At 46.8% G+C, this 15,274-nt stretch overlaps 1 protein-coding gene across 3 annotated transcripts in view; it reads left to right on the top strand.

Annotated features, from left to right (window-relative positions):
- Positions 1 to 15,274, top strand: part of VAC14 (VAC14 component of PIKFYVE complex) — a 160,534-nt gene that overhangs the window by 120,591 nt on the left and 24,669 nt on the right. The window lies entirely within an intron of this gene.

Genomic DNA, 15,274 nt, shown 5'->3' with positions numbered 1-15,274 from the left:
AAAGCATGGCTTGGCTGCTGAGAGGGACTCCTGGCTTGCCCCTGCTCCCCTCCGTTCCCCAGGAGCATTAACTACAGTGCAGTGTCCTGCTTGAACGAGTATAACCATAGTTATGCCAACCATAGAGGCCTCCTAAACCAGAGACTGAGCCCAACTTCTCACCCTGGTGTCAGTCTCAAGGTTGGGTTAAGTCTCTTGTTCAGACACTCATGTTGGTTATGACAGTTCAGATGTAAGGCTGAACTACCATTAATGCTGGGTGGAAGGGCGGGATATAAATCGAATGAATGAACGAACGAACAAATGAATGAATGGGGCAAAGCAGGCAAGCTTGTGGGACACATGCATCAGGCAGGGTAACATCTCAACTAAAGGTAATAAAGATCACCTTGATTACTAGTTACCAGAATTTTTCAGATGGCAGCAAGGACTGGTAGTTACGAAGCAGAACAGTTTTTTCTCCATGAGGTTGAAACCTAAAGTTGTACATGTTGACTTCCTGTTTCCTCCCACAGTTACTCCTTTTTATGTAGGTTTAATTCTCTGTATTGGGTAAGGCAGGGAGGGTGTCCTACATTCAGTTCTAAAAGGTTATCTGCAGTCTTTGGGTGAATGGAGATGACCAGCCATCCATGTGGAAAACGTTGGAAAGTTTTTGCATGCCTAAAATGCAGCAGTACAGATAACCACAGATGATGGGCTGGAACTATTCTGTGAGTGCTGTTGTTTCACCCCCAGATAACTTCTATGGAGTGAAGGGCCCCCTTCAACCTCTCCCTCCATGAGTTGTGGCATGTTTTCCTGATATATGTATATGTGTATGGAAATAGTTTATTCTGTTCCTGCTGTTATAAAAGTTTACTCATATTGATAGCAATATTTATGTTCTTGGAAGCAGTTCCATTCTGCATGCCCGTGCATTATTACCCTTGCAGACTCTGAAATACGGAACTCGGTCGTGTAGGAAAATACCTGCCTCACTCAACATGAGCAGCCCAGGATCACTAATACAACCATGGGAAATATGGGGGACCCTGACCACTTGGTAAAGCCCCTAACCCTTTAGCACACGTTAGAATGTGTGGCAGAAAAAGTCATATCCTATTTCTATTAGTACAGATGATGAAGCAGCCATGTGGTAGATTGGTTGTCTATATTCACTCTTTAACAGGGTGGTTGGTATCAAGTTTAATCTTATATAGGGTTTTTAAGGTCCTTTTAGTAACTTTTTAAAAGATCTGATTATATTCTTCTAAACCAATGTGTATCCACTCTGCTTCTAGTTCGGATGTCATGGCCAAACCATGGCTTGGCCTTGTGTGCTTCCTCTTCTTCTCATGCGTCCGGTCCCTTCTTCGTGTCCTGGTTTGCTTGCCGTCATCGGTGGAGGCTGGTCCATTGGGGCTGCTGGGCACAGCCTTCCCAATGAGAATGTCAAGCAGTTTTTAAAAATCCTCCCAAAATCTCAAAGCCACACACTATTTCCTGCTCCATAAGCATTTTATGCTTCTGTTTGAATGCATCTCGTGTTCTCTGGCCAGTCTGTTCTCTGTACCACTCAGCCAAACCTAATCCAAAAGTGTAGCTATGGCAAAGAGGTCCCACCCTAGACTGCCTGCTTGTCAGCCCTACCAGGAATGCTCCCATGCCATCTGTTGCTATGAGGCCTCTTCAGCACAGCCAGTATAGCAGATGAGGGAGGAGAACAGCCCCGGGTGGGAGCATTAGCCAGATTCAGAATCACATCTTGATTCAGAGCCTGCTGAGAGCTGTTTGCCTGAAGGCCAGATCTCTCCAGAGGTAACCAGAGAAGGTTCCTGCTTTGAGGAGCTGTTTTGTTTTGTTTTGTATTTTTTGTGACCCTGCTGGAGCAAGCAAACAACTGTGAGCTTCTTTCTATTAATAAATATCTATTTCTTTCTTTATCATTTTGCATTTATTTTTGTGAATTGGGAAGAGGAATAGAGGATGGCTTGTGCCACTCCCTCATTAAAAGCTGTTGCAGCTCCTGGGTGAGGCAGGGCAGGTTGATCTGAGCCATGCGCAATTCCAGAGTGTTTCCAGAAAAGGGTGTGTGGATCTGCTTCCAACAAGCCCCTCCCTTAGGTTAGATTCAGACTATCTTGAATGCAGAGGAACGGAGGAAAATGTTTAGCTTGCTTTTGTCTGAGTTTTGTCAATGAATTTCTAGAATGAAACATTTGGGGGGTCTGTGTCTGTCTGTGGCTCCTTCTCCTCCTCCTGCAAGCCTGGAAGATGTCCTCCCAAAACTCAGACATAACAGAGGCTGATTGTGTTTGATCTGGTGTGATGCACTTTGCACCTGAGTAGAGATTATCACTTCACATTCTCAGGACTGAGCCATGCATTGCAAATATGTTCTGTTGCACTTGATGTGCCCTGCCTCAAATGAAACAATCATTTTTTTGCCTGTTAGTTGGAATACCTTAGAGAACAAAGCATTTTGGATAATGAAAACTTAAACTGATTGGGAAGGGGAGGAAAACTGCATGCAACTGGAAACACATTTTAAAAGATTTTAATAATGGATGTATGTGGGACATCCACAGAGGATCCACAAAGAGAGCCAGTGTGGTGTAGTGGTTAGGGTTTGGGACCTGGGAGACCAGGGTTCACACACACCCAGCCATCGAGCCTGCTGAGTGACCTTGGGCCAGCCACTGTTAGCCTAACCTACGCCACAGGTTTGTTGTGAGGATGAAATGGAGAGGGGGAGAACCATGTATGCCACCCTGAGCCCCTTGGAGGAAAGGTGGGATATATATGTAATAATGAAGGGCTGATGCATGCTGTGCCTCCCAGTTCAGATGAGCCACAGTGCATAGGGGGCTCTTGGCTTAATGCCTTTCATGCCTGCAGACTTCCTGGGGGCAACTGGTTGGCTTCAGTGGGAAACACAGGGTTGGGCCTGTCTTGTTCTTACCGTCTTCTGTTGTGCTTCCTTTCAAAGGTGTGAACTAGCTTGTAGTTCAGCCTTCCCCAATCTAGAGTCCTCTAGATGTTTTGGACTACAAATCCCATCAGCCCCAGCTAGCACGGCCATTGATGAGAATTGTAATCCTAAACACCAGGTTGGCAGAGACTGTTGTTGTCTTTCCCATGATCATATAATTGTGCAACAATGAGTAAATCTTTCTGAGACTCGGCTCTTATAGTTAATACCCATTAACATTTTTTGAAGCTATGAATTTCTTGTTCAGGTATTTCTTTGAGTAATTTAATTCAGACTGTCTGTCGTCTTCATTTTTTTTTACTCTCTTCTCCGAGATGGACATGATCTCAGATGATTATACTGTTAGCATAATAACCATAATATATCATAAAAATTGCAATGTGACTACATAACCCTAACAACTCATCAATGAATGGTTCGTTTAAAATAGACCAGAGTGGATGGCATTACATTCCTTCCGACTCTTGTAGCTACACCCAACAGCCTGAAAGTCCCCTCTGTCTGTTCTTCTGTCAGCAGCTCCTGGGGCTGGAGGGGTGTGGCAGGTGGAAGCAGCTGCCCCTCGATGGCAAACATGGCTGGTCACTCCCCTCCCCCCAATCTGTGCCCGCCCTTAATATTTGTGGGCTCCACAACAGGACTGGATGTTTGCCCTTTTCTGGAGCATGCGCTGGGGAAATGAGAGGGCTTTGGCTCTTGCAGTCTGCCCTGACAAGCCCCCTTTCTGTCCACTCAGCCAGCACTTCACCGCCCAGTGGTACATCTGCACTAGCAGAACTTTCCACAGGATCCCACTGGGGGCTCCCTTGGGGGTGTAAGTGCTCCCCTGTCTGTGGAGTGACACTAATGCCACATCTTAAGGCCCCTCAGCCAGCCCTTGGCCAGCTTTAGGATTGTGGCTTTCATTATTGCGATCCATAAACCAGATTTGTGAGATTTATGGTAAGATGATTTACCAGTTTCATAAACAAAACTTCCTAAACAATTTCTAATGTGTTTCTTTTATTTTCTTCTGAATACCAGTTCCTGGGATCCACAGGAGGAGAGAGTGCTCTTGCACTTAGGTCCTGCTTGTGGGCTTCCCATAATGGGCATCTGGTTGGCCACTGTGAGAACAGGAAGCTGGACTAGATGGAGGGCCCCCTTTGGCCTGACCCAGCAGTCGGGCTGTTCTTATGTTCTTACGTTAGCTTGGCTCCAAGATCATGACAAGGTGGGATATACTTTCCTAAATCCAGGAAAAAAGGTTAATGTTAATGGCTGAGCCAAACAGTTTGTAATTCAGCAGCTTCATATTTGAGTCACTGCACATATTTGAGTTGTCCAATTCAGTGAGATGGTTCAAAGGTAACAGCAAAGCATGGTTTGTCATGATGTCTGAATAAACATTATCTGCCAAACCAGGATCTAAAACATGCTTTGATGGTGGTATGCAAACTGTAGTTTGGACATGTTATTTGACGTTGCATCTGAGCCAAAGTACCATGGTTTGGGGATTCTTGAGAAGGTGAGGGAAAAGGGAAACTGCATAAACCTTTGATTGTCTGTGCGTCTGGAACACAAAACATGATGTGGAGTTTAAATTACAGTCAACACATGTCATGCTTTTGTGTTATGTCTTAAATCAGTGCCTTTTTCTCATTTAGAGACCATCTTGAATGTGGCGTGTTTAGGGGCTTTTATTTGGGCCAAAATTTAATTCTGGAGTGGAGCAGTTAGCCTGTGATGCATCCTGGGAAACAGACCCTCTGACCCACATTGCTTGTGACCCTGAGGATCCCCAAAACCAGACTCCCTGGCTCCAGCAGTGGCAAATGTCTGATAGGTGACATACAATAGGTGCTTCTGGGGAAGAAGGTGGTGGAGGAAGACTTAAGCCAGATGTGACCAGGCTGGCTTGATAGAGCTAGAGAGGGGTGGTGGTGCCAGGTTTTTGAAATGGCTCCTTTTGGATGGAAGAGGAAGATTGGTGAGAAGGTGTCGAAGGTAACACCTCAGCACTCTGAAGCTCAAGCTGCTGATGAGCAGGATCTCGTTGACAATGATGAAGATGATTGGCTTCATGAGACTAAAAGAAAAAAGGGACTTCTCCTGGAAGACTCTGGCTAAAAGTAAACACCTGAAGGATGAAGGTGCAATTTTGGCTGAAAATGAAAGCAAACAGCCCGCTCATCTCTGCTGCACGTCTTCCTTGCCGCCGCCCTCCCTGCTGGGATTTTGTTGTCCAGTCTGGTGGAGGGGCAGCTGTGCCACCTTCACCTTTGAAGGCCCAGGAGCCACCAGGCACCACCTGCCCGCCTTCACCACCGTGTCTTTTTTTTACCACTACCCTCCCACTGGGCCTCTTGTCCAACCCAGCTGTGATGGCGGACCCATACCAACTTTCTGAAGATATGAGCTCCAGCACCGGGGCCTCCCCTGCGGGCAGATCCATCGATGCCAAGCAGGCCTCTCCACCCCTTTCCTCTCAGAGCTTGTCATTTTCATCTCTCCTGCAGGCAGACTCACCCATGCCAAGCAGGCTTCTACGTCTTCCCTCTCTGAAGTGCTGAACTTCGGATATCAGCCAGACAATCCCACCTGAACTATCACCCCATCTCCAGAATTGACATGTCAAGAAGCTGCTTTTGTGGGGGGGGGAAATGGACGAGGCCTTTTCCTCCTGCTCTTTCTACTCATCCATCCTGTCTGAGTCCAGGCTCAACAATCTTCTGGAAGATGGTCACAAAGGGTTGGCCTAAACCCTCGGTCACCTTGGACTATTATATATCAGTGAATATTTGGGAATTGCATTTTAGTAAAATCTTTGCAAGGGAGCAGTCCCGACATCAATTCCCTAAGCCTGATATAAATGACTTCCCTGAATGGCCACCCGTTACCGTTAAGGAAGCTTCTGACTTAACTGCCAAATTAAAAATGGGCAAAGCTCCTGGGGCTGATAATATCCCCCCTGAAGTCTTCAAGTCCAATGCGGAGTGGTGGGCCCCAGTATTAGCCGCTCTTCTTACAAATATAGATCACTCTGCTTGCATCCCAGAGGATTGGGGACTCGCAATAATCATCCCTATCTGACCCTGCCAGCTACAGACCCATCAGCCTGCTAAATATTATCAGCAAGATATATGCCAACCATCTAAATGAGAAACTGCAAGTGTGGCTGGAACAAGAAAATATTTTGGCTGATGAGCAGGCAGGTTTCAGAGTGGATCGTTCCACCATGGATCATGGCCTGGTCATTCAGCATTTGGTGGAAAAATACACGGCCAAACCTGGGGGAGCCCTGTATTTGGCTTTTATTGACTTTAAATCAGCTTTTGACCTGATCCCAAGAGACAGACTATGGGAGAAATTTGAGGCCACTAACATCGATAGGCATTTACTAACACTTATACGCTGCTTATATGAAAATACCCATCTTCGTGTAAGGTGTAATAGTGCCGGCCATTTACCTAACCCTATTCCCACCTATAAGGGTGTTAAACAGGGGTGCACTTTAGCCCCCATATTGTTTAACTTTTATATCAACTCTTTGGTCAATGGTCTGACTTTGCCCCACTTTCACCAACCTAGATTGTCAAAGAGGCCTCTGTCCACTCTCCTCTATGCTGACGACGTAGTTCTCCTGTCACTGACATGTATTGGGCTGAGACGTTTGCTGAGTGCCCTTGCTAGTTATTGCAAAAAAGAACTCCTGGTAATTAACTACGACAAATTGAAAGTTGTCATCTTTTCCAGGAATAGGGCAAAACATCGATGGCTGATTAATGAGCCACCTATAGAGCAGGTAACTTGTTTCAGATACTTAGGGATGACACTCCACGCATCAGGATCCTGGCGACTCCATGCAAAAAACGCTGTTGCCAATGCCCAAAGGAGTGTGAAGGCGCTCCTCTCTTTCTATTACTCTAGAGGGGGCCAGTATAGCCCAGCAGCCATACAGGTCTTTACTGCTAAAGTCATTGCCCAGTTGCTATACGGCTCACAAATAAGTGTCTGTGATAACTATGGCCCTTTGGAAATTGTGCAAACTAAGTTTTTGAGAGCCATCCTTGGCACTCCATCTTGTGTCCCCAACCCTATTTTGCGGTTAGAAGTTGGGCTTACCACGATAGAAGCCCGCATATGGATGGGCAAATTCAAATTTTGGTTAAAAATGTTGTTTACCCCCGTGGGATTGGCTCCACATACATTAACTGATACCTTTCAGTCCAAGTGGAAAAAGTCTTTAAACACTAAATTACTAAGTTTAGGGTTCTTTCCTTCTATGATTTCTGCGCTAGGTTACCCCAAAGCAAAAAGGTGCATTTTACAATGAATCTTTGATACGGAATTTCAAAGCCATTTAGCCTTGGCAGCAGCCTATCCTGACTTTAGGTGTAACACAAGGCCATTTGTTCCCGCCCATTACTTAGATACCCTGACCATCCCCAAATTTAGGAAAGCATTTATGCTAGCCAAGTTTAACATCTTACCTTCAGCTGTGTTGGATGGCAGGTTTAAAAAAATTCCTTATTCTGAGTGGGTGTGCCCCTGTGAGGAGGGGGCTGTAGAGACTGTAGGCCATGTCCTATTCTACTGCTCATTTTACTGAGACCTTAGATTTGTTTTAATCACTGCGATTTTCCAAAATGTTCCTGGCAGAGATGAGACTTTTTATGTGGAATACCTTTTGTCTGATGAAATTCCCCAAGTATCAGCCAAGGTAGCCAGTTTTTGTGCTGCCGCCATTCTCTGCAGAAGAATATTGACAACCCCACAGATTTTATAAAATTTAGAATTGGTTATAGACAGAATCCTTCTTTTAATCTAACTTGGTTCTTTTAAAAATGTATGTTTGATTGCTGGTCTTTGACTGTAATAAAGTTATCTATCTATCTGAGTCCAGGGGGTCTTCCTTTCTTGGGGTGGGCTTTGAGCAGTGACCTTTGCAAGAAAGGGGCGGAGCTTGCTTGTGTTCTGGTGTCCTGCCCTTTTCTACTCCAGAGCTAGAATCCGAAACGCAGCCCAGGAAGAAGCAGGGAATTGCAGCACTGGCATTGTGGTGCGTGTCTCCGTGACATTCCTTTTATGCAAGCACTTCTTTGATTTCCCCAGGCCAGAGAAAACAGAACGGAAAGTAAAGCCAAGCCGCCTTCCTGCGCTAATCAAAAGCCGGCCTGCTGCTGGCCAGCCGCTTCTTTTGGGCTCCTGCATGATGGGAGGAAGGTGCGAGCCAGTGGAAAGTCAAAGCTTCTATTTCTAACGTGACTCCTCCTTTTGGGGGGAGAGAGATAGTCACTGGAGAGCTTTTCCTTAACAGTTCCTTTGAAAATTAATGTCTTCCTGGCTGGTCTTGCAGCTTTCCTAGAAACCTTTCCAGGCCATTTTTTATTTTTATAGCATTGATCTTTACTGCTGATCTACAAACCACAGAACATTGTTTAGGAATGCTGACCTGCTGCAAGAGTGGCATTGTGCTTTATGGCAGATGTGACCATGAGCTGCTAATTGAGCAGAATCTTTGTTTGAAAAACCTTATTTTGAACATCTTCCATCCCACCTTTTGACTTTTGACTCCAGGACTGTTTATAGCTTCTGCCTTGTGCTCTTTCTTCCCCTTGCTTCTCGCCTCTCCAACTTCCATGTACAGGATTTCTGGCTCCCAGGACAGAAGGGATTAAGGAGGGCAAGAGCAGATCCAAACAGGGAAAGGGTTTATTCAATATCAAACAACAAAGGAGGTAGACCAACCATCCGCAGATCAAAACTCTACCTGAAAACTGTTATCTCCCCCACCACTGCAGGAGAGGCCTTTCTGCACCTTCCTCCATTGTGACCACGTTTCCTTGCACAGAGCTTCACTTGTACATCCAAGGAACAGGCAACATGTTTTGCCATTGTGCATTGCAGCAAGGGCTGGGCTTTCTGAGGAAGGGGAATCTTCAATAAGCCAGGAGTAATCAAATATGCACTAAGGATTGAGAGGAGCAGAGTAGAGAGGTTGCGGGTGGGGGGGTGGAGTAATGCCAGTAAGGTTAGGGGCAGGCAGTAGGCACCAGACAGCGCTGCAGGGTGACAGCTGAGGGTAGAGGAGGGAGTCAGAATGCAAACCGTACTTGGAGAGTTAGAGGGATGGAAGAGCAGAGCATCAGTCATATCTGTACCAAGGTGAAGGGGACTCTGTAGTTGCCCACTGCCCCAGGACCCTGGGGCTGCTCATCTTGTTCTTTTGGAATTCTCGGGGGAGAGCTGGATACCATGGTCCTTTGATAACGTGATGCTTTGTTATTGACAGGCATGCAGAGAAAAGACTCTGATTGGCAGATGGAGGACAGGTTGAGACTTGTAGGTCCCCGAGCCCTATCTGTTCATTGAACTTTCTGGGTGAAGGCTGCAAACGACGAACTCCCATGGAGGGGGGTCAAGGAAGGGGGAAGGTTTGGCCCTGAGATGGAAGCAGCTGAATCACCAGTTCTAAATGGGATTCCTATTATAAGTGCAGTTCTCTGAGAAGGTTTTCCTCCCCTAAAATGGTGGAGGAGCAGGAGGAGCAGGGGAGCATTGATCGTGCCAGTGGGATTTCCTTCTCCCTCTTTGGATGATAATTGCAGGGTCTCTGTTTTTTGAGACAAATCTTATCTGAAAAGTGAATTGAGAAATACAAAAGAAAACAGACTACATACTCTCCATACCAGAGGGCATGGAGTTGTCTGCGTAAGGGGGTGGGTTTTGCTTCATGCTCAGAGTCCAACTGTCTGGGGCCAGAAAATGCATCCCCTGCCTGAGGGGAAAGGGGCAGTGAGGGGGAGGAGGGAGTCCAAGCTGGAGCCATCCATCTCGATCTGGACCGTTCTACTGGACGGTGACGCTGGTGTGATTGCTCCTGGGACACAGGCAGAATTGTAGAGGATGCTCACTTCTGAGCAGGTACCTTAACTTAGTTTCCTAGGGAGTAGCGGCCCTTGCCTGGAGAGCATGCCCTAATTGCGTCAGCTGGCTGATGATCTTGATGGGACTCTGAGCTGAACATCAGCTGCAGATCCCATTTCTGTCTGCATCTCTCACTGCTCAGGAGTGAGGTGAGAGGTGAAAAGGGGCTGCATTCACAAAGCTCGTTGTTTGTGTTCAACAGGCTTTTGCTGAATCACTCTCTTTAAAACTTGGACATTGTTCCTGCAGTAAAAGTCAGCCAGGTGCTGATTCTGAGAATCTCATCCCTCTCTCTCAAGTAGGTTGTTGACTCCTGCAGGCTGTTGCTACTGAAGTGGAACCCTCTGATGGTGCAGGGAGCCCGGGGTTAGGGAGGAGGAAGAGAAAAGTCACTAGGAGAGGCAAAGCACCATTTGGTTGGCTCCCTTGGCAGCCCTCTGGTACAATATTCTGAAATTGGGGGCCTCCTTTTTAAACATCTCTCTGCAATTTAAATGGTCCATGACAAGGAAATCTTAATGAGCATCAAGTGCACTTGGGGAAATGGTTTCTCCATAGTTTCTGCTTCGGACTGATTGAATGGCTATGCTTGGACTTCAGGAAAGGCCTTTAAATGAATGATTATTCCGTGCTGGAGATAGATCAAAACCAGAGCTTACAGCCTTTAGAAGAGTTGAAAGAGAAAATTGATCAAGCCTTGCCTTGGGTAACTTGAGGGCAGTGTGCTCTCTTGGACTGATGTTTCCCATGTCCTTTGAATGCACAGAGCTGTAAAGCCTGGGTTGTCAAAGGCAGCAGCAGCAGTAGCGCTGGGCTTTGTGTCAGGTGTCCTTGAGCAAACCTTACAGTGCTGCCACCGCCGCCGCTGCAGTCTTGGCAGGAAGAAGAGAGCCCACAGAGTCAAAACAAACACCAGGAGAAATCTGGTCTTGAGTTTCTGGTGTGAAGAACCGTGGGGATTGCTGGGATGGTAAAGCAAAGCATCCCTGCCTTGACTCGCTGAGGGGGTTTGAGTCAGGAAGGGTGGGGCTAGGTGGCTCTGGGCGAATATATTGGTGGATGAGAACCACCAGGGATGGAGCACCTCCTTGGGAGCTGGTGACCGGGCACGGCATGGCTGAACCTCTGCTGGCTTTCTCCCGTCTTAAGTGTGTGGGGAGACCCCCAGTGCACAATGAATGTTGCAGACACCTCTCTTCCTAACCCAGCCGTCTGTCTAGATATATCATTGCTACCATCATAGGGAGCACTTACAGGGCTGTGCGGAATACATATTTCTAGAAATAAAAATGTTTAAATGGGAAATGTAGAATAAAGATAAAGGCACATGCAAGACCTACATTTGTCCGCTGGCATTTTCCCTCCCTGGCCTTTGCTTTGAACTCAAGGTCAGTTATGGGTTTGATCTTGCCCCTTTCCCTCTGCCTGAAAAGCTTGAAATTGCTTTTGTTAATCCAGAACAAATTAAGTCCTTCATAAGGAAGGGGGCTTTTAAATGAGAGGGAAAGTTCTCAGTTGAATTGATCCTCTGATCTCCCAGCTGTTTCTATGTGGCTTTCTCTTTCCTTCTGTGGCATCTGCAGCAGTTCCAACAACTCTCAGGGTAACTAAAGTGGCTTCTAGGAGCGCTGCAAAATATCTTATGTGCCCCCACATGTGGGAGGCAGACGGTCAGGTTGCAGTGGCATCAGGCTTCGGACCTTCTTCCCTGTGGCAGTAGTTTTGCACCAAGAACGGATGGGCTCTGCTGGGTTAGATCCCCTTAAAGTTGAGGGGCTTACTGAACTTCATTTTGCAGACTGATATCTTGAGGGTCAAGTCTGAAGCTTTCTTCCTGGAGTTTGTATGCTAACTAGTGGAGCATCAGACATTATTTCTCCGCCCCCCCCAAAAAAAACTTCCTTGTGGCAACAAGTCCCACAACAGAAATAACTCCAGAAAGTATGTTTCTTTTATTATATATCATCTTGCTGCGGCAGTAAATGATAGGTTGACTTGCTCTTTGTTCATTCAACCATCTCGTGAAGGGTAGATTGCAACTTTCAGGTCCTGTGTTTGGTAGAATGCTCATGGACCATGAGCTCAAGCCTCTCGATGTTGCTGTCACTGACCACGTGGCCTTGCACTGCCATTTGGGGTCTGTCCCATGGCTACACTAGGCATGTGGGCAGTGAGAGCTAAGTGGAAAATGAGGGTGGACTTTGAGTGGCAGAGCAGTCTTGATGTGACCAGTAGTTCACAGCTTTAGGCTGCAGTCCTGAGCATGTCTACTAAGAAGCAAGTCCTAATGAATTCAGTGAGGATTACTCCCAAGCGAGTAGGGTTAGAACTGCAGCCTAATTCATTTCAACTCCTCCTCTTCTGTTTGGTGAATGTATGGCTATCAAGTCTCTCAGTGGCTGTTTCCTGGAAAGCCAAGATGACTTTTCAGGGAGTATCTGCCTTCCAGATGTTGGGAAGTGGCAACAAGAGGAGGCGTTGCAGCAAAATGTTGCTGTGTGTAGTCCCTTGTGTCCAGAGTTCCAGCCCTTCCATTCATCCCAGTTTCCCAACAGGCAGGCACCATTCTGTGCCCGCTGAGCATGCTTGGTCCTCCTTAGGCCATTTTGGTTTTTTCCCTCCGTTTATGGTTTTTTGGGGTAGGACTACATAGAAATCTTGGAGCGCTCTGTTGATTTCTGTGGGCAGTCTCACTTGCATGCCTTGGGAGATTTTAAAAATAGCTTCTCAGTATGAACCAGGGAATTACCTCTGCTGACAATGAAGTGATTCTGTTTATACTTTTTATATCTGTGTCTTCCTTTTGTAGCCGCTCTGCTGTCGCTCCCAGGCCTACAGCTTCCACCTTTGTCCCATTCAGCATGCTCAGTCCTCGTGGGTGTGTGCGCACGTGTGTCCCTCTTACATAAAGACTTTTGGCTACATAAGCAGTGGCTCTGGGAGGATTGAACTGGACTTAGAAGGTGAAACGGTGATGGCAGGGGGTCCACGTTAAATGCTCATATTGGTTTTAATTGTATGTTTATTGCTTATTTTTATTTTTTATGTTGAATGTTATTGTATTATTGATTGATTGATTGATTGATTGATTATTTGATTTATATCCCTCTCTTCCTCCCAGTAGGAGCTCAGGGCAGCAAACAAAAGCACTAAAACCCTTTAAAACATCATAAAAACAGACTTTAAAATATATTAAAACAATTTTAAAAACTTTTTTTTAAAAAGCTTTAAAAACATCTTTTAAAAAAAGGTTTAAAAACATCTGTTGTTGTTTTTTTTAAAAGAAGGTTATGTGGAATCCAAATCCTAACTGTGTAATGCTTTCCTAAGCCGTCAATGCTGTGGGGCGACGGCAAGGTGGCAAGTGAGGCGAGGGTGTGAGGGAAGCATGCAAAGATGGCTGGCGGGGGGCTGGACAACGGAGATGGATGAGTGGAGGTGGACTGAGCAGGAAAGTGGCAGCGGCAGCAGCCTGGGTGGGGCGCAAGGAAATGCCCGGGGGTGTGTGGCCTAGCCACAGTGTGCACAGCAGCACCGTTGGTTGAGAGAAGTGGCAGTGTGTTGCAGAGGCAAGGGCAGCAGTGCGGCACACAAACAGATGAGGAGCGTTTGTGGGCGCATGGCAGCCAGCGTGCATCAACGCCTGGAGGCATGGTGGGGAATTGCAAGGGGAGTGGGTTGCCGGGGGGCCCTTGGGGCATTTGTGAGTGCCTAGGGGGCACGTTTGTGAGACGGCATGAGAGAGTCCCTGGTGTGTGTGTGTTTGGGAGTGCTTGAGGGATGCTTGAGTGTGTGTGTGTTTGGGGGTGGTGAGCGAAGCGAGCAGAAGGGAGAGCCCCTTAGCAAGAAATAAAAGAAGGAATAAAGACACAATTAAAAATCATGCAGCACCTAGCACGGCACATTACAGGTGCTACAACAGGCAGAAAAAACATTGACCATCAGCAATCAGCTTGCTGTTTCTTTGCTCGAAATTGTGCCCTCCTGTGACTCTCCCCCCAGAGCAACCCATCAATGTGTTTTCAAGGTTCCAGTCTTCTACTTTTTCATCCGTTTACATACCACCTCTCTTCAAAAAATTCTCTAAGGCTGCAATCCAATATACGCTTACCTGGGAGTAAGTCCCACTAAACCCAATAAAACTAAGTAGACCTGTATTGGATTGCAGCCTAAACTATTTACATAGCAAAATTGGGCAGTAGTTAAAATATTTTGTAATATATATTTCCACTGCAGTTTTCATTTGCACTCTTTCTGGAATCTTGTAGGCCTCAGTAGGCAGATTGTATAACCTTATGTTTGCTTACATATAAGATGTATCTTGGCCTTGAAATGTATTTAGTAATTTCTTTGAAATATGAAAGGTGTAAGTAGCTAAAGCATCAGAAACCAGTGAAAGCAAAGCCATAAAAAATCAGCAGAGGGGATTGCATGACATGCTGGGAGCTGGCACCCAGGCAAGGAGTTTTTGCCCTCTGGTTGGTGCCAGGTGAGATTCCCAGGGATGGGTGCTGCCCAGGGGGGGCCTGAGATGAAAAGGGCCCCTCTCCCAGTGCCCAGGCAGTCCTGGTGGAGGGCCCCCAGGGTGACCGCAGAGGGGGTGGGAAGGAGCTCTGTCACTACATGTGCTGGTGGGAGGGTGACAAGAGGAGCGATCTCCCAGCCCCCTTGCAAGGCGCGCTTGCTGGCACTTGCTTCCAGTGTCAAATGAAGACACGACTGATGGGGAAATGCAGCCAGGAGAAACTTACTTAGGGATACGTGACTTCAGGCAATTGTTCATCTGTAGCCAGGGGGAAACAGGGTGCATGCCATTTATAGCACTATGTAAGATCAGCTCAAAATGGAAGCACTTGCTCTGGCAATACTTACGGGCAGGACTTTGCCAGGGCTCGGGCTTCACTCCTGGGCCTTTGATCTCGTTAGTATAGGCAGAGGAAAAACGCAGGCAGACGGAAGTTACAGGGATGCCTGAAACGAGAAGAACTGGGCCTTTGGCCAGAGAAAGACACGGCTTTCTACAGAAAGAGAGGAGGAGGGAGACTGTAATGGAAAGATAAACGGGACTTGTACTAAAACGTTGCAGTATGGCGTGCTCCTGTTCAGAGTGTCAGTTGGCTGGCCGGCCAGCCAGCTATGCCTTCTTCAAGGATATTCCATGCCATTCCGCCATTCCAGCTTTTCCCCTCTGTGGCCTCTGAACATGCTTACCCCATTGGACTGTTTGGGTAGTTCTTTCTCTGGGCCCCTTGGGTTTTTTCCTATTTCTGTTTGTTTGTTTTCATAATGCTTTTGCAAACCCTTGAGGTTCCCTTGAGCATTTTAATTCCTGTCTTGCTTCCCACCGACTCGTTTCTGCTAGAGTCCCATTGGCGCTCGCCAGCTGGGTTC

Source organism: Rhineura floridana, chromosome 13 (genome assembly GCF_030035675.1).
Source record: "Rhineura floridana isolate rRhiFlo1 chromosome 13, rRhiFlo1.hap2, whole genome shotgun sequence".
NCBI classification, from domain to species: Eukaryota; Metazoa; Chordata; class Lepidosauria; order Squamata; family Rhineuridae; genus Rhineura; species Rhineura floridana.
The sequence above is the reverse complement of the archived record's forward strand: the minus strand, read 5'-3'. Positions and strand labels throughout refer to the sequence as shown.